Source organism: Coffea arabica, chromosome 1e (genome assembly GCF_036785885.1).
Source record: "Coffea arabica cultivar ET-39 chromosome 1e, Coffea Arabica ET-39 HiFi, whole genome shotgun sequence".
In the NCBI taxonomy this organism is placed as follows: domain Eukaryota; kingdom Viridiplantae; phylum Streptophyta; class Magnoliopsida; order Gentianales; family Rubiaceae; genus Coffea; species Coffea arabica.
Window position 1 is genome coordinate 35,179,930 of NC_092311.1, and position 21,204 is coordinate 35,201,133.

The following is a 21,204-nucleotide window of genomic DNA, read 5'->3' on the forward strand; positions in this document are numbered from 1 at the left end:
GACTGACCCAACGGCTAGTGGCAGTGTAAATGAAGTGCTCACTAGTGGGACTGACCCAACGGCTAGTGGCGATGCAAAAGAAATGCGCACTAATGGGACTAACCCAACGGCTAGTGGCAATGTAAATGAAATGCTCACTAGTGGGACTGACCCAACGGCTAGTGGCAGAATAAAAGAGATGCGCACTAGTGGGACTGACCCAACGGCTAGTGGCAGTGTAAATGAAATGCTCACTAGTGGGACTGACCCAACGGCTAGTGGAAGAATAAAAGAGATGCGCACTAGTGGGACTGACCCAACGGCTAGTGGCAGTGAAAATGAAATGCTCACTAGTGGGACTGACCCAACGGCTAGTGGCAGTATAAAATAAAGTGCTCACTAGTGGGGCTGACCCAACGACTAGTGGCAGAATAGAAGAAATGCGCACTAGTGGGACTGACCCAACGGCTAGTGGCAGTGTAAATGAAGCGCTCACTAGTAGGACTGACCCAACGGCTAGTGGCAGTATAAAATAAAGCGCTCACTAGTGGGACTGACCCAACGGCTAGTGGCAGTATAAAATAAAGCGCTCACTAGTGGGACTGACCCAACGGCTAGTGGCAGAATATAAGAAATGCGCACTAGTGGGACTGACCCAACGGCTATTGGCGATGCAAAATAAAGTGCTCACTAGTGGGACTGACCCAACGGCTAGTGGCAGAATGAAAGAAATGCGCACCAGTGGGACTGACCCAACGGCTAGTGGCGGTGCAAAAATGAAATGCTCACTAGTGGGACTGACCCAACGGCTAGTGGCGATGCAAAAGAAATGCTCACTAGTGGGACTGACCCAACGGCTAGTGGTAGTATAAAAGAAATGTGCAACGGCTAGTGACAGTATAAAAGAAATGCGCACTAGTGGGACTGACCCAACGGCTAGTGGCAGTACAAAAGAAATGCGCACTAGTGGGGCTGACCCAACGGCTAGTGGCAGTATACGTGAAATGCTGGTATGTATGAAGGAACTGTATAAGGCTTGTTTGAAAAATTACCCAAAGATTTGTTCCAGTGTGATGAATTAGTCAGTGGGATTAAACCCGAGCCTACCTTAATTGGTGGTACAAAATGTTTGCTAATTTCTGTTTCAGATTTATTTTGTTTCTGCTTCCCCACAACTTTTTTTTTTTTTTTTTTGTGAAATTGTACTACTAGTAGAACGAAAGGCTCTAAGAAATGTCTGATGTTTTGGCTGAACATCATGCAACGACAACCAATAACCTGATTGTATGATTGTTGCTTAACATGTTTGCTGGTGTACATTAAGGCCAATGTGGCTTCAGGTCACTTGATGATGATAGTTTGAGAACATAGTTGGAAACGCTTGGCCTTGCAAACTTCTGATGATGATTTCTGCTCAGTTCCTTTTAAAAGAAGACAGTTTCCTCTAAGATTATGTTTTGCAATGACGATTAATAAAGCACAAGGACAAACCTTGGATTATGTCGGTCTATATCTAAAAGAGCCTGTTTTCTCTCATGGCCAACTATATGTTGCATTATCGCATGGCAGAACATCAAGTAATGTCAAAGTATTAATGAATATATGCTGGCAATTCATATTAATGCAGATTGAGGTATGTTATTTAACTCTTTATGCTAATTTACATTTCAAATTTATTTTGTTTGTGCTTCCCTGCTACTTTATTTGTAAAAGCAGGTATTGCCAAGTTTGTTACACAAATGAACAATATGTTTTATACTACTGCTAGAACGAAGGACTCCAGCAAATGTCTACTATTTTCACCAAGCATCATCCACCGCCAACCAATAGCTTGATCATATCATTATTAGTTAATATGTTTAATCGCGTGAGTCCAGCAAAAAGTGTACATTCCAAAAAAGAAAAAGGAAAAGCAAAGTGTTCAACTCAAGGTCTATAATCAAGAAATGTTCAGAACCAAATTGTGTTATAGATGGCAATCGCTGAAAGCCTCTAAGAGGAAAGTTTTATCTTAGAACTTTATATTAACCCTGCTGCCATGAATGCAAATCTCTCCAGTCATTAGTACACAAAATTCCCTTTTGATCCTTGTTGTGCAACTTTCCAATTTTCTTCCTAACATACTATATAATGAAAAATTCACTATCCTGTATAATAGAACATAAGGCACAAGATAAATACTTTGCTTATACCTCTTGTTGCAATCAAAACAGAAAACAAAAGAAAGCTTTGCTGTTTAATTTTTTTTTAAATTTTCCCTCCTAGATTAAAGAAATCTTATTGGCTGAAAAAGTAACATTTGGCTCCCCATTACTTTCTTCTTGCCTTATTGCCTTATTTTGAGCATTCAACAAACATATATATGTACTTTTCTTACTTTTCCTTTTGATTTCTTCTTCCCAGTTCCAAGTTCAAAACCAACAAATATGAGTTTTCTTCTACTTGTCAACAGAAAAAGGACTGGTCAAAAACAAAGTCAGGTTTCATCAACTGACTGGAACAGAAGATGAAGAAAAAGTTGTAATTCTTGTTGATCCTAAAACTAAGGTTAAAATCAGTTTCAGTACTTCCAAGCCTATCCCTCTTAGGCAAGTACAATTGTGACGCCCTGAAAGAATGAGTGTGAGAATCCGAAAATTTTCTAATTTTCTAGGGTTTATTTTATTTAATCGCCCGCCTTTTCTACATTTTCTTTATTAGAAAAATTTCCCAGATAAAGTTTATGAGCAAAGATAGTTTTAAAATGGTTTTTCTAGTATCGGTTAGTTTTTGAGAAATTAAGAGCGTATTTTGGACGTGGGACCCGCTAGTGCGGTAAATGCATTATATTTTTGACAACTTATTGGAATTTTGTATTAAGTGATATTATTTTACAAGGTGTTAAGATATTTGTATTGGAGAGACAAAAAGATAAGTTTTAAACCTAAAGGTGACAAGTGTCACCATCTAATTCACTCTTGACTTTGACCATTTAACTTTACTTTTACCTTTACCAAATAAATACCAAAAATTGGCCAAAACATCCTCTTATTTCTCCTCTCTTGGCCGAATTTATTGGAGAGCAAAAGAAAGAAAAGCTATCAATTTCTTCCTTCTATTTCTTGCTCAATCTTCAAATCCAACCAATAAAACTCCAAATCATTCCATAAAATCTCTTTGCTAAGTGGTCTTGAGGTGTTTTGTGGAGTTGTTTGGAAAGCTAAGGTGACTAGTTGCTCTATCTCTTGTATTGCTAAGGTGAGTTGTGAAGAACCCTTCTCCTTCCTCTAATGATGTTCAATTCATGATTGGTGGTGGTATAAGATGCACTTTTATGGATTATATCTTGATTTTGGTTGAATTGGTGAAGTTTTATAATTATTGGGGATTTTTCTGTTTTCATATGGATATGATTATGTGGTCATGTATGATGATTGGAAATGATATTTAAGGAAGCTAGAAGGTGGAAAAAGTGGTAAATTGCAAGCAATTTCTGTTTTGGAAGAAATCTGGAAAATTAGGGTTTCTTGGATTTACATTCTGCCCAGTTTTGTAGCTCATAGTTAGAGGCCGAATTGGCCTTGGATTAAAACATGAAAGTTGTAGGGAATGATATTTTAGAGGTGCCTGCAAAATTTCAGGTCAATCGGAGTAGCGTAGCTTGTGAAAAGATGGAATTACCCTTGCTGCCCTGTTTCTACCCGAATTTGAGAATTGCTTCTGTAATGGGTTATTTTGGTTGGGAATGCTTCCGAATTGGTTGTTGAGGTCTTCTGATGAAATGTATCCCTGTTTCTTAGCTTTCGGATGGCTTTGGAATTTCTGGATTTGGGCTTAGGTAGGCTCATTTATGATGTTTGCACCAGAATGCGATTGGTGAACCTGTTTTTGCGGTTCTGGTGTAGTATCTTGCATTTTTGACCTGGTTACACTAGATACTGGACAGAGTTGCCTTCTTCAACATTGTAGCCTTATCTCTTATCTTCGAAACGGTGGGTCTTGTACCTCCATCCGATACTCGTAGTACCTTTGGTGCCAAAATCGCAAAATGATGTCAAAAACTATTTTTCTGGTTTTGAGCTTAACTTTCATTTCCGAACTTTTCCCTAGCTTGACTTGTATTTGTACTTCTGGGAGCTTGCTGAATGGCTATTGAATGAACTTGTTGTTGTGTGTGTACCTTTGGGTTTGAATGAGAAATATAATGAAGCCATGACGGCTGGAAAAGTAAGCAAATTTAGGGGAAGTGCTGTCCGAACTTTTAAGGGGCTTGATTGCTTTGCGTTTGTGATCTAAGGCTTGGATTTGAGTAAGGCAATGATATTTGATGGATGGTTTCTGAGCCATGGAGGTGAGTGACCCTAAACTGTTTCCAAAGTTATTTTTGAAATGTTTCTTGCATTATTTACTCGATGGCATCTCATGCGTGCTTGCATGTGAATTCATGATATGATTTTGGCTTCAATGAGTTCTGGGAAAGTCTTGTGCTGGACACCAACGTCTCCACCCTGTTTATGGTTCATGTTCATGTTTATCTGGAGCTCAAAAAGGGGCTCCCTCTCACTGTTAATGTTAAATGATCTATTTGAGCGTTGGGTGTTCAAGTGCAATGATTTCACTGGCTCACGAGAGCAATAAACGTACATTTGATCTTGGAATCATGACATCATTGAAATGCATTATTGTGAAATATATTTGATGACTGCTTTTACTGGTTACTCGCTGAGTTTCTAACTCACCCCAAAAATATTTTATTCCCCTCCACAGGGCTCGTGGCGAAGGAAGGCTAGCATTTAGTTTTGGTGCTGCACTTTGTCCTCCTCTTGTCAAGTGCTGCACTTTGGTCTTGGGTTTTCATTTTGGAAGTTCATTCTCCAACTTGTGAAATAAGTACTTGCAATCCAGTTCTTCTCGTGTAATCTTTTCATGTTTATTAGGAAAATATTAGCCGCACACCTTTCGTTTCTCCCTAACTACTTGCCTTGCTTGGAGCTTTTTGCTTCTCAAGACTTTCGTCCATAAAAGGTTCTGAACCACTGCATTAGTCATTTTAATCAAGTGACGTCTTATCCTTTTTTTTTTTATTCAGCAGAATAATTTCTGATTATGTGACCACTCATCGAAGAGAGTACAATTTCAAGGGTGCAGGTAAAGTTTCTCTTAAGAAGTTATAATTATGACAAAAAGTTTATGATTAAATATAAGTTATACGTCTCTGTCGAAATTGCAGATTCAAGTGAAATATGCAATTAACATACTTTTTTCAAGTCTCATTTAAGTCAAAAGACCTATTAGAATATTAGAACGAAAGTCTTGGATTGAATGACAAGTCCTGCATCTAAAATGGCAAGAGTGGTGCCTGGCGTTCTTACGCAAATCACAACAAATTCCAAAAAATATTACCTCCCTAAAAGAAAAACATTGTACCATGCACATATCAGGAGAAAAAGTAGCAACTTCTTAATGAAATAAAAACCTTGTGTGAAGCACCCTATCATCAAGGTCTTGTTGAATTCTATAGAGCTTTTTACACTCCAAATTCTGGACAAATAAGCATAACTCTAGAGTACATGGATGGAGGTTCTCTAGCAGATGTCATTCCAATGCACAAGTGCATAGCAGAGCCAGTTCTTTCTTCTATGGTTCGAAAGCTCTTGCATGTAGAGACTCTTTTGGACTTCTCATTTCTTTTTGTTGGTGTGTAATCTGAGGACACAAACATGCTGAAATTCTTACAGACAGATTCAAATTCATGGCCACACACGTGTAAAGCAGCGACACATAAGCAATACATATTGTTACAGTAATTTTTCCTCTTTCAAGTTTGATGTTTCAGATGAGTTCAAATTCATACCCAGACAGATGCAAAACATAGAGACACAAGTTGGTGACAGAATTGGTTATGTGGTATACAATGCTATACAACGATTATTTTAGCAGTCCATGGTCTATCATCTCTGTTATTGCTGACGTTATACTGCTCATTCTTACTGTGACACAGACAGTATGCTCTGTACTTTAGGTGTAAGGTCAACCTTCTTTATATGTTTCTTCAGAAGTGAAATCATTCAGTATATCATAAAAAACCAATGTTGTCTCCGGCCTTGTTTTCTCATTCTTCTGCAATATTAAGAATGCTAACTAATCAACTCTTCCAGTTACAGAAGAAATTCTCAATGACTCTGCCTTTGATCTGATATTAAAAATGACTAAGCCAATGCATGACTTTAACTACGGAGATAGAAAACTCAAAATCACAAAATAGATAGTTTAAAAACCAGAACTTGTCTGATACATTCTACCTCTTTTATATTAATTACCCTACCACTTATTCAATTTTACTGAGCTTAACAACGCACTGACAAAGCTCCATTTACATACCTATTTCAGCTATTTGAAAATATAAGAAAGATGTTTAATCAATCACAGATAGCAATATAGCACTTTACCAGCTCAGAACCTTCAACAATTTTCGGCTTAAACACCTGTACCTTCAATAATGCTACCTGTATCATCAAAGCCATGTCCAGATGTCTTTCATAATATGCAGCGGTTGTTTCTAATTTCATTGCATGCCACATGTAAAACTCATTGCTAGGTGTAACACGTAGTCTCTATCTGCCATGCACTATTTTAATGATTACATACTTTCTCTGGCACCTTCTAATCACATGCAATTACATACTGTCTCCCATTAACAATGCGCCAGACCAAATGCATATTCGCTTTTCAGTTATGATCACATATCATTCATTCCACTATCCTTCTCATTATATATAAATCGATTCTATCTGAACAAACACATCTCATTAGCTTGCACAAACTCGCGAACTTCTTCTTCTGCTTCTGAATCCTTGCTCTCCAATCTATTCAGGTAACTTCATTCCTAGCTTTCCTTTGCAAGCATTCAAACAAACTTTCCTAACTGAAACTAAATCCTTCGCGTATATAATACACAGAAACTTTTTTCTGTCAATTGAATATTTGATATATTTCCTAGCCATTATTCAATATACTAATACATAAAAGTATTTAATATCTTAGATTTATATAAATGCTTTACACACAAGTTCCTTACTTATTAACTAATTTTACTTTGCTTCTTGTTTTTTCAGTATCAGCATGGAGGGAAAATGCATTCTGATACCAAAGTTGATAGACACAAACTTGAATTGGTTTGCTAAGCTCATTGTGATAGAAAAAGTGCAATTCATTATAGCAAAGAAGATGGCAGGCCATATCAAAAATTAGTGTTCGCTGATGCTATGGTCAGATATATCAAACCAAATAAATTTTCATTCGTCCACCTATTATCACACACATTTATACACAAAATCACTGATTACATCTCTTCAATTTTTAAATGCAGAAAAACACCATCCAATCAACTATTTTCGAAAGAGACATTCAAGATATCGAGCCAATTCTCCAGCTTTATTCCACCTACTACATTGGGAATGCTTGGGTTACAAAAATAAGCATCCCTTTTTATCTCGCATCTTCACCATATCAGTTAACAATCTCTAAAAGAACATTTATTCAGGCTGTTTCAGCATATAATGCATTGCCCTCTGATGATTGCTATGAATTAACATCCTTTGCACAGCTGCATAATTACATTGGCGACTACTCAACATGAATAAGTATGATCTTCATCCATCCCCTTACACTGCCTTTTACAAAACATGTAGTCTAAATACAATTGATCTCTGATGTATAGATATCCTCTGTGCTGTCCTGCATGCACTACCTCCTCGCTTAGTGCCAAGAGGAAAACGATATGTGCCAATCCAAGAATTTGCTATTGTTAATGAAGAGTACTTGCCAATTCTAACTAAAACTTATTCTCTACCATATGTTACTAATTCATAATATTTACATTTCTATGCATGCAGAAAACAACCAATGACTTTTACGATGTGGGAAGAATTCTTATGTGTCGAAGGATCGCAATTAAAAGCAATGGTACCTCAATAGCCTATCATCTTATTGGCTAGACCAAAAGTCAACTCCTATCACAGTAACCATATTATTTTCTGATACAAATTTGCAATTATATGAAGTTATCACGCACCTTCACAATCCGTATTCTTATTTACATTCATTTGCAGCAATTCTCTCGGAACACAGGCAACCACTATCATATTATTCAATCCAGAAATTCCCCAAGCCACAACTTTGAGAAACTGGTAATCCTATTACTTTAAACTATATAATCCTCATATCAACTAGATTCATAAACCCAACTTTTACACAGGATGAAGGAAAATAGCTGCTACATACAAACAATAATAAAAAAAAGGTTATATGAAAAAGCAAATCAAATTATCTATCCACCAACCACTGCACAACTACAAGAAATAGCAGCAATTCCCATGATGGCTGAACATGTAAGTCTCAATCATACTGCTATTAATCATTTATAGATAAAGTTACAAATATCTAACATATATCATATGAAACCACAGACCAGGCCCTTTTGGATAAAAGCTCAGATTCGTATCTCAGTGACAAACACACGCTTTTACTACTTAAGTTGTCCAAAACCAACAAGAGCTGATACTGATACAGAATTCAAATGCTTTTACTGCCATCTCACTTACCAAAAACTATTATCATATGAAACTACAGACCAGGCCCTTTTGGATAAAAGCTCAGATTCGTATCTCAGTGACAAACATACGCTTTTACTACTTAAGTTGTCCAAAACCTGATTGTTCAAAACCAACAGGAGCTGATACTAATACAGAATTCAAATGCTTTTACTGCCATCTCACTTACCAAAAACCATTACCAAGGTTCACATTTAATTTCTATGCTTTATCAATTACTACGCAATTTTCTACCTATTCTAATATTATGCTTAACAATTTGGTGTAATGGTAGGCTCCGTTTTGAAGTTCAACTCTTTGATGGTACAAGTATTCTACTAGCATTAATTGAAGATAAATATGCGGAGTCTATTCTTCAAATGTCAGCAGAGCAAGTCGTCAACATCCAAAAGATACATGAACAAATCAACATCCAACTGATCAATAACAACCTACAGGATACCCAATTCTATATCCAACTACGAAATATCGTTCGACCATCAGAAACACTTCAGCCTGCACGATACATTGTTGTTGCTTATCTTACAATCCCTCTCACCCCAAACAATATTCCCCATTTAACCGCTAACAGCAGTGACCCTCAGACCACAATTGTGACTAATTCTACTCAACCAAACACATCCCAAGAATCTACACATGAACCATCAATCGATACCACCAACAGTGACCAAATTACCTCAATCAAGCAACAAACAACATGAAAACACCCCCTTCAATCAGTTCAAGAAGCCCACAACAAACGTCCAAAGCCATAGACACCTCAGCACCTTTTAAATCTCTCACTCAACACATCTTCTATCATTTTTGCTCAGCCCTATCATCAATATTGTATCTAGAACCAGCCTCAGCAATATTGAAAATGGCTAATGTAGGCCCTGCTTCGACACTTTTATATCTAAGATGTGGAATGTACATAAAACGCCAGCCAGTTGAGCAAGGCCACTTTTAAATGCATCTTACTCTTGTAAATGAAATATATGTAAGATATAACTACTTATCCTGTTCCTACTCAAATTTGCGCATATCTTATTTATACGTTGCTTACGGTTCGATTTCTTCTTCTTATACACAGTTATACCGCATCAGCATAATTCAATTACAGCTACATAAATGTTAAGCAAAATGCAACAAGAAGATATTTAAAAAATTCATCTAAAAACAATCAAATAATTCACTAAAAAATACTTCTTAAAAAAGCAAACTTAGATTCAATAATACCGCTTCAAATCAGCCAAAGGAAAAAAAACAAAAGGAAAATCAAACGTTCAATATTCACAAACCACTGTCACATACCAACTATTATAACACCAACACAAATGAAATCACAATCACAACATAGCACACCAAAACTACAACTATGCACAAATCACTCTTACATACTGGCTATTATAACACCAACAGAAATAAAATAACAATAATGACATAACACCCCAAAACTATAGCTACGGATCAGCATAAACCACAAGCAATGCCGAAAATCCTTGATTTTTGTTGCTCAAAAGCCAGCATCACCAATAAATGTATCATACCAATGCCTTAGCTGCTGAGCCACGAGCAAATTAGGATTATGCATAATAATGGTAGTCGCTTGACTCGCAATAGAAAGACCTGCGAAGAAAAAAAATACAAAAAATATTTACATAAACAAAAATCTTAAACACAACCATAAATAAATAATAAAAAACTAAAATCAAACCCATATACCATGAAGATGACTAATACGTGGACGACAAATCATAACAACTGGTCGCTCGCTGATAAGTTCAACTAAATGCATGGCATCATCCTCAAAATAATCATCCCATACTGAAAACACTATTGGTATCCTCCTGGCAAAATTATATACATACTAAGATTAAACAAACACAGTTAAAAAATATAATCATAACTATATTAACTAACCATACAAAAACTGATAACATACTCTTCATTCAAGATTATAAACTCTTGCAAATGAACATGTCTATTTCCGATGGCGTAAAATATTGCTGGACCAGCATACACAGCTATCCCAAGCAAAGCTATTATATCAAAATAACAAATTAGCCTACAATCACACTAATAATACCTAAACTTACTAATACGCCACAACCAAAAAAACAAAAAAGAAGTTATACTTATCCTTGCATCTAGATTAGCTCTCAAGGAATCCAAATCGTAAAAACGAGTCAATTCATAGAAATTTTCCACCGATAATGCATGCTCAGGTAAAACATGATTAATCACAGTATTATGTGATATAATAATCTCATATGGAACCATCCCAATCTGCATCCGTGAACTACGCAGACACTATATAGTGGCATTTGCTATATAATATGTCCCATGCAACTCCAATGCATAATCCATAGCATCCAGATCAGATAAATATGTTATTCCTTGAATTGTATCACCCTGAAAAAAAAAAGAGATACCTACTACCCATATCAACAAAACAAAAACACAATAAAACTTACAAAAATAAGTCTAAGAAGCCCTTACAGAAGCATCAGTAAAAACATTCGAGTCAAATTCCGTGGTCGCCGAAATAGAGATTTTTCCACGACAACTAACTTAGCAATCCATCCTCGAATTCTATCATTCAATCCGCAAACACTAACACACTGCGACTCCATCCAACTCAAAAAAAAAACACTTTGCAAATACAAATTACTACCTAGCAAACCAAAAATATACCACACATATCTATTCCCAAAAGACGAAGATCCTTATATATAATAGCAGGAAACTAGCCACGTACAAAGAAAATCAACACTACTAGGCAATTCTTTCCTGACACAATCCACGCATCAACTACAAATAGCAATCCTACTCATGCAAACTACAAACCAGATACTACAAAACCACATAAGCAACACCTGGCTAACGCCAATGCAAACCACCGCCACAGCCTCACCTTTGTCTACTTCCTTTTCTTACCAACTAAACAATTCTTTCCTACCTACCTGACGCATAACGTCAGGGCAAAATATCTAGTCTTACATATATAAAGCGTGAACCGGCTTGTGAACAGTGAAAAATGGACCGGTTATCCCATGGTTGTTGTGGCTTTGAAGGGCGTTTTGGTCTTTTGCCATTCGGTGGCAATGGTTCTGCTGGAATTTCATGCGGATGATTTTGGCAGTCAGCAATTTCTGCTGACAATTTTGGCAGTCAACAATTTTTACTTCACTGGTTTCAGCCTCTAGAATTTGCAATGGTTGGACGAAAATCAACAAACCCACCTCCCAAATTGCCCCAAAACAACTCCTGTGTACTCAACTTTGCCGTACCATCTTAAGCAATGGAGCTCTGGGGTCATATTACTCCTGTTCTTGTTCTCATTCTAACCAGAATAGGGGCTATAGTAGCAGCAGCAGCCTTTTGGCCTTGAATGATCTGAGAGACAACTGGGGTTCCAGAAAGCAGAAGACCCGGAAAGGCCGTGGCATCGGGTCGGGCAAAGGGAAAACTGTAGGGAGGGGTCACAAAGGTCAGAAGGCCAGAGGGACTATTAAGTTTGGATTTGAAGGTGGCAAAACCCCTCTTCATCGCCGCCTCCCCAAAGGTGGGTTTAAGAACCCTTTTAGCCTCACTTTTCAGGTGAATTCAATAAGTCTATCCACCCAGTCTTCGTTTTTACTGATCTTTTATCCTTTTCTGCAGTAGGATGTACTTAATTCCGTTGATTTTTGTCCTTTCTTTTTTTTTTCTTTTTTTGTGGGAAAATTAGTGAAAAGGGTGTGTCCTTGAAGCTCCAATGATGAATACAAATTTGGGCTATTGATTGAATGTAATTCTAAATGCACACAAATATATTTACATTTTGTAGAAAAGTCGGTAGAGATGCCCTTAACAGAAGCTGCTCAAATTTATACGCCCTTTTCTATAATTTTTCCTGTGGTATTCTTTTTGTGATTAATTAGTACCAAGTTTACTGATTTTGTTTTTGATTTAGTTTATGTACTAGTTCTTCACTGTGAGGTGGAGAATATAAGAGTTGGTTTTTTTTGTTTGGATGATGATTATTGGGACTTTGGTGATTTTTGAGGCAATGTAGGGTTAATTTGGTTTGAAAAGTGTTATTGAGCTTGTAAGAGTGGTTTTTCTTCAACAAATTTCTGTATCATGAGGTTGGTTGCAAGAAAAAGGGGAAACAAATTTGGCAAGATTTTTGTTGTGAATAGGGAACTATTTGTATTGAAGTTACCAGTATTGGATTTGAACTACTTAAACCTTGTTACATATATATACAAATTGAGAAGTTTAGGATGTATGCAAATGACAGGGTTGTCAGGTTGACTATACAACTCGTTGCAGGAGTCTTGGTCACTGGAAAATATGCAGAGTAAGATAATTTTGGAAAAGTGAAACTATGTGTTGTGTAGTAAGGGAAAAATGTGCTGCTCACCTGGATTTGTTTAGAATGTTGTGTGGTGTTTTGTTATCCTTCCTTTGGATGAAAAGCAACTATTTAGTAACTTGAATCCAAAATTTAGATTTCTTTTGTTGGTTGCCCCAAGCAGAATTATGATGTTTTCTGCATGTAAGGAGTCTGAATAATTGTCTTGAACAACTATAAAGACACAGTACTCAAAACCAAATGAGCTGCATGCTTATGTCCAATTCAAAGCTACAAGCAAGTCTAGCACTTTTCATTGCTGAAACAAGTGACCATGATAACGTACAGGAAAAGCACAAAAAGTGCAAAGCGAAGAACAAGCCTGGCGCTATTTTAGCTTTGCTTTTCTTAAAAGCCATTGGATCTTTTTTTGTCTTATATTGACCCTTGGTCAGTGAGCAGTGGGATTAGTTCATTGGGCTCAGTGGATAAGTTATTATAATTACACAAAAGCCTCGGATGACTTGATTAATGAAGTAGGAGCTTAATAGTTGTACTCATTAATGCTGCTTTAAACTATTGATTCTTGAGGCATATCTAATTTTTTTTGCTGCACTTGTATTATGGTGCATATGTTATCTGTTATGGTATTTCAGTTTATACATATAGTCTTTGATGGACTTATTTTCTCTGTTTATGCTAGAATCTGTTATTCAGCATGCATCTTTTATTAATTAAGACGTTCACGAACATTATTGTTTGACAGTTGTGAGTTATGAATCAAAGTAATACTACATAGTAAGAGTGTGGTTTGCTTAAATAAGGTAGTTCTACAATTTGTGCTTGAGGCCCAATAGCGCCATTGAGCTCTTCTGCATTTTACACATCTAACCAATATGGTTAAAGAATAACAGTTCTATTTCACTATGACATACAGTGTGAAAAAATTACTTATCTCAAAGAACGAGATGAAATCAGACCAAATAAGAAACGTAATGTGAAATGATATATGGAGTTTGTTGAACTTAAGATTAATAATGATAAGAAGCATTTGAACTTGAGATTAATGAAACCACTAGGAACGGGGTTCTCATCCGACCCCTTGCAACACTTGGGAAAAGCCGTAATAAATATTCGGAGTAAAGTTAACTGATAGATTAATCTCTCCAGATAGAAGGCTGAACAAATCAAGTGAAACCGGATATATAAATGGTTAGAGGGTCCTTCTGTTTTGCAAAAAAAATAAAATATATATATACAAGGGGATCTCCATGTAAACATTTTGTTTTGGCAAAAGGATAAACTTTCTTCATAAAAAAAATGCAATTTAAGAAATGGATTATAGTTTTTGAACTTTTGCAATATGCCCAACTTTTTTCTTTTGAGCATGAAAAAATGATTCAATAAATACATATTTTCTAACCTTAAACACGAGTTTATTATCCCGTTTGTAGAATATTTCCACCAGTTATTTCTTAGTATTTTATTCTAACCTATCCTTAAACACAAGTTGATTTGGAATTCACCATTTAAAGTTTCCAACTATCTCTTGATTTTGAATACCACTTTTATTAAAAAAGAAAAAGAAAAAGAGAAACTCACCTATTTTAGCACATGATTTGAGAACACAAAATAACCTATAAATTTGCAGCTTATGATACAGATTACAAAAAAAAAAAATTCAACAACCAAGTAAGAGAAAGAATCATCAAATAAGTAAGAATTATAAATCCAAAGAACCTAGAAAGTAGAAAAGAAAAATTTTAAGCTCAAGAAATTATTCGATATTGTATATATCTAAGCCATTATCTTAGTGAAAATTCAAAGAGCTTCTTCCATGCTCCTCGTACTCACCACATAAAGTGTTGCCTCCTATACACATTATCAAAATCAAAATCATCAAAATTTCCAAAAAAGAAAAAAAAAAACAAAGAGATAGACAGCCTAAAAAAGAGAAGAAAGAAAGAAAAATAATTAAATATGTATATTCACCCTTGCAAGTTAAAGTTGTTCAATATTGAGAGTCCGAGGCTCATTTTCAATAGATGATGTCCTATCCAAAGAAACCATTGTTGCTCCCTCCATTCTTGAACACTTTTAATCTTTCAATCAAACAATCGTTTGAATTACAACAGAAAGAATAGGATCCAATGAAATCCTGATTAGGAGAAATGTTAGTATATATAAACCAAGGTCATGGTGGGTTAGAGTTGAATAAAAATTATGTGTCATGAATATAGACCTATTAATGTAAAACAAAAAAGCCACTTAATATACAAAAAAGATTAACTCAATTTTACATTGGTTTGAAAATATTTTTAAATATGTTTGAATGCTCATTCAAGTCTAGCAAACAAAAGAAAATTACAAACCCATTTTATAATTGTCTTTCATTATTTCTTTCTTCTAAAAGATTGTTAAATGTGAAGTACTTGCAAACAGAAATTGTCAAAAAAATTGGAAATTGTCAAATTGCTTGTCTTAGAGAAGTAATGTGACTAATTAGCAAGGCTACACATTACATGTATAGCTATATGCCTTTTAGTTCTACCTAATTTTAGGCATTATTTACTAATTAATGCTACATTAAGAATGTTAAATAATCATGCCTTTTAGTTCCGCCTAATTTTAGGCATTATTTACTGATTAATGCTATATTAAGAATGTAAGATAATCTAATTTCAAAGTCATGTTTGTGACGCCCCCACTTCTCCCAAGGGCGAACCCAAGGGTATCAGCGGGACGCCTGCCCAACTCTCGTCAGGACTCGATACGATCCATAATTCAAAACTAGGAATACTTCAAATACTTCAATTATATAATTAAAGTACTCCAAAACATTTCACACTTACAATCGGATAGCCCTCAAGCTTAATACAATCCAAAAGCATATGTACTATAACCATCCGTTATAATACAACTTAAGATCTTTAAAAGAAAGCAATCTAGTATTATTCTCGGGCACTCTTGGTCTCGGACCCTGTAAAAGAAATCCACGACGTGGTATGAGTTATACAGTCCAGTGAGGTTCCAAAACACTCTAGCAGTTCTAATAAATCAAGTAAAGAGAGCATACTACATGTATGGTTCGGGGTTGCACGTTGGTATATGAACATGAGACAAATATCATTATACGAGTACTTTGAACATCTCACAGGCATGACTCAAGATTTGCACGTTGGCACATTTGCATAAAATGGTTTTCACTATGCAAAGTTAAACACACATTGAAGGATACGGTGTTCTAATGGAACCATTTCGGTCATCTGCACCTTATGACTTCCGGATCCGCTCGGTTTGTCTGGCCATCACCTTATCCGTCTAGTGGTAATACTCGAGTATATCGAAACGGTGGCCCAGAGTTCCAACCAACCCAACCGAGCCCAATCCTGGCTTGAGTAGGTCAGTAACCAAGGGCAGAGCCCAAGTTCAGCTTAGAGCTTACAACATGCACAAGTAATCAAATAACTTGGCGAATGGTAAAAATTTATTCTTTTCGTAGGTCGAGTAAGATAAAGTATACACTCGCCTTAAAATGGTGAACAATTTCATATGAGCAATTACTAGCAACAATTAACACATAAACACGTAAGCAATATTTGATAATTTCATGTGAACATGTAATTTACGGTAACCAAGTAATCAAGTACCAGGTAATCAAGTAGATAGGAAAACGATAAGTAATTACGGTAAACGGTTAACGGTTGACGGTAGTAATCACGGTTAATTGGTAGAAATTAGTCATTTTAATAGGCCGCTTTTGGCCGTTTCTCACTTTTACCACTTAAGAGTCGAGGAGATTCACTCCAACCGACTTATGCAGCCATAGCATAATTAATCATGTAAACACTTCACATAAATATACAATTCAAGTATTTCATGTCGCGTAATTGAAGTATATGCACTTCAAGTATTTCATGTAGAGTAATTCAAGTAGTCACGTAAACATGCTCTTCAAGCATTTCATGTCGAATAATTCAAGTATACCTTACTTAAATATGCATGAGTGTGGTAAATACTTAATATGTAGCACTTAACACTTGACGATCATGGAATAAGCATATCATAGATTTATTCAAATTACGTACTCCTATATGGAACACTCACCAATTGCAACAAGAGAGTAACTACTCAAACAAGTGTCTAGGCATCCGCTTCGAGTTCCTCTTGAAGGTCCCCTTGAGTGCCTAAACAAATAATAATCAACTATTACACACTATCGCTTAAAATCCCCAACTTATTGAGAAAGATTGTACTCATATACAATCTAAGAAGATTTCACGAGTACGAGTCCTAATCACATGCAAATCGAGGCTCAAAAATGGGGTTTCAAAACATAAGAGAAATCGGGTTTTTATATTTGAAATCATGTGCAAAACATTTAAGTGATATCGAAGGAAAAATGAGAATTTGAAAAACTCTATTTCCTTAAATTTCGGAAATTTCTGTTTGGATACGAGATTTTTGGAAAATTGTATCTCACTCTCTACAAGTCCAAAATTGGAAAACTTGGTACCGTTGGAAACTACTTCCAAAGTACTAAAAATTCTTAGAATACACTTTTCCATGAATCTAAGTCGAAGGTATTCAAAAATGGGTTTAAAGTTACTATTTCAGGTTACATAGAGTTGTGCCGGGGTTGATTTTTCGCTAATTTTAAAAATTCGGTAAAATTCATACGTTGCAAACCAGCCTCCGAAATTTCTAAATCAATTAGAGTTGCAAGTAAGGTTTAGGACAGAACAAGCGGATCAAGAATCGGAGTTTTGAGCACCGAGATATGGCCGCTCAAAGTTGGAGGAAAAAAAAATGAAACTGTTAAGTTAGTTTCCAGATTTGAGTTCCAAACTTTGGGACTTTAATTTGGTAGCGAAATGGACTCAGAATGGCACCAATTTGGTATGATTACACTACCATATAAGAGCTATTCTTCTGTCAAATTTCATAGGAAAATTCATTCGGCAAGTTGGTTAACAAAACCATCAAAGTTTCAAGAATTTCCAAGACAAATCTGCCTTGTACTTCAAATTTTCTTTTCTAAAACCTTGGGCCAATAAAATCCCTAAAACATGTCTCATTTGTGATAACCAGATCTAATAAGAATCCAAGATACATTCGGTAGGTGATTAACATCAAGAATTTCAAAACAACAAGTCCCAACCAAGGGTTAGGCCTTTACTAGCCAAAAGAGGATTTTTACTCACTGCATCAGTTTCGAAATATGGACACAACTCACTCAATTCAACTCGGAATTGAGCTTGGTAGGTGGCGTTGAAAATATATTTCATAAAGATAGAATTTTTCAGAAGAAACCATTTTCAAAATATATTCACAAGCAACTCGTCTTTGAGTATCAAGTTACAGTTCATGTCCTGCCTCCTGAAGAGCAATGAAACAGGGCAGCAATTTCAAACGAATGGTTTGGCTCACTCGAGTGGAACTAGGTCGTACATTTTATACCAATGGAAAGCTGGGAATGTCTAGTTTCCAGTGCCACAAACGGAACTTGATTTTGACATTGGAGCAAAGAGTTATGGCCGATACAAAATTACTGCCTGGGCAATACGGAATTCATTTTCCAGTTTTGCTAACTTTGGAAATCAACTCATTTGACCAACCAAATCACGTTATTTTTCAATGAAATTTTTTACACACTCACAATAACATGTAAACGACATAATCAAGTCATTAGAACCTCAAAATTTAGCACAAAAGTGTTTGAACAAGGCATGGGTAAAACGGTCACTTTTGCTCCAAGCACCTCCTTTGATTTTCTACCAACAATACAACATTAATCCACTAATATAAGCACTAAACCACCATTAATTTCATAATCCAACATCAAATCAGTCCATCCATCAAATGTGGGAGTTCATAGAGCTCACACAATACAAATCCACCATAAACAAGACTACCCACATGCATGCAAGAGTTTATACGTGTAATACTACTTCCATAAACCAAGATTTTCAAGGTTGATCGTTACCTACTTGTTTAGATGTAGCAAGGCAGAATTTTGGTCCCTTCTTTGCCCAAGAAACCCGTGGATTGAAGCTCCTTTTCTTAGCTAGATGTAATCTCCAAGTGTTAAGGTAGGTGTAGTTAAAATTTGGTAAGATTTGGTGAAGGTTTGTGCAAGATTTGGAGATGAAAATTTGAGAAACTTTGAGTTGTTTTTGCAGCTGATGGTTAGGCCAAAGTGAGAGGGAAAGAGAGAGAGTGTGGTGCTGAAATAAAGCTCCTAAAGTAAGCTTAAATGTGTGGCCACAATTCACCCAAAAGTCAACTCTCTCTTGCGCGTGTACGCGCGCGTTTTGGACTCGATTCCTCTCGAGTTTATTTCACTAGTGCACTAAACCTCCAACATACTTATATTCATATAAATATTATTCACTCTTAATTGTCCCAAAATAATGGTGTAGAGTCCCTCAATTAATCGCGCGGTTGAAAACGCATATTTCCAATTCAAGCGCGATAAAGCGAAACCTCCAAAAATTTCTTATAACGATATTACTAATAACTATCATTTGAGTATTTAAACATAAAATTTCCTATTTTAGGATCATTATACAATTCTCCAATTTTCCAAACTTATTGTACTCTCAAACGGTTAAAATTTCCAAACGCGTTTTCACTTTTTCACTAAACGAGCTTTCAAAAATTAATTTTTGAAACAAGTCACTTTTAAAATATAACAAAGCCATAGATCCATGTAATTAGGTCTGAAGAGCTTAGAAAATAATATTCGGAGAAAATGGGTAAGCAAATAATTAATTAAGCAATAAAAATTGAATTATAAGTGAGAAAAATTCGGGTCCTCACAATGTTTATTTGTGCAATTAGAAAAAAACACACACTCACACCTATGGCTACTATATCTAACAAAGATAAAAAAAAAAAAAAAAAAAACACACACACAATCATAACAGCAAAATAATGAGTCTCATTTACCTGACACATGGCATCAGGGCTGAAAAACTAGTAGTGATAAACTCCCACTAAAGTCTATTCTAAATGCATGGTGAAAATTGTTTGATCAAAGTATTGAACAAGTAGTAGCTAGAAATTTTTTTCTACCTTTCAGCCTATAAAAGCCTTTTCAGCTCAATAAGCATTCTATTAAACGTTTGGCATAAACTATAAAAAGAGAGAAAGTAAATAATTTAAAGCTAATTTTTAGTAATTTAAAGAAAGTAAGTTGTGGTGACTAGGCATGTTGGCGATTTAGAATAGTAAACTACATATTTCTTTCAAGCAAAATGTTATTTTATAAGATACCCAAGTTTATGAGCAGAAACAAAGTAAAAATTATTTATTTTTTATTATTAACTATTTTCACGTTTGCATATATTGCTTGAATAAGTCAAAAAATAAAGTAAAAAATAACAAACCTCCTTGTTTTTAGCTGTTCTCACGTTTGTGTATATCGTTTGGACTGTAGGCACGTCATAATTTTCAATTATATAAGCATTTCATAATTTTTAATTACTTTTTAAATTATTTTTTTGTTTTGAAGTGGCTATAGTTATTCTTAAGCAAGACCATTTTGGACTGCTATATCTAAAATGATCAAGGCAAGGATTTTTTACATTACCATATTCAGGGGCTTTTGAAACCAACATAGTGTTGTGTTTCAACTCACACATGATAAACATCATACATGTTTTTTAGTCTAGTTTTCTATAATTGTTTGGTATTTTTACACTTTAAGATGGTACAATACAGTTGTAAAGTTAAAAACAATTTGTAAAGAGAGAGAGAGAGAGTTAACAAAAGGAGAAGAATACAATCCTTTTAATCGTATCATTTGGTGATATTAATGTTTTAAAACTAAACTATTTAGTGATAATAATCTTTTAAAATCATACAATAATAAACATCAACTCAATTAATTTTGAGTTGGTTCAATCTTGGAACTTGCAAATATGAAAAAAAAACCACCCATTTTAATGCAAACTAGAAAAGTTGGATTTTTCAATTAGGAAACCATTAAATTGAGTGAATTTACAAGAATTATTTTCTAGACCTCTATTTTTTTCCCTAGACCTCTAGTTATCAACCCATAAATTTAACTAAATAATGACAATTAAATTTTTTATTCTCATAATCCTTATGCTGTAAATAATTGGGATGAAAGGGCTCAAAATTCATTTACCATACAATGAGTTTTTTTTTCTTGGGAGCATACAATGAGTTTTATTGAGCTTAATTTGGTCAATGTTTATTTTATTACTTTACAGTTCACTTTTTTTCGCATTTTTTCCTTTGCTTCAAACTTTCCTACAATTTTCTTACTACGCTATTTCACTAAAT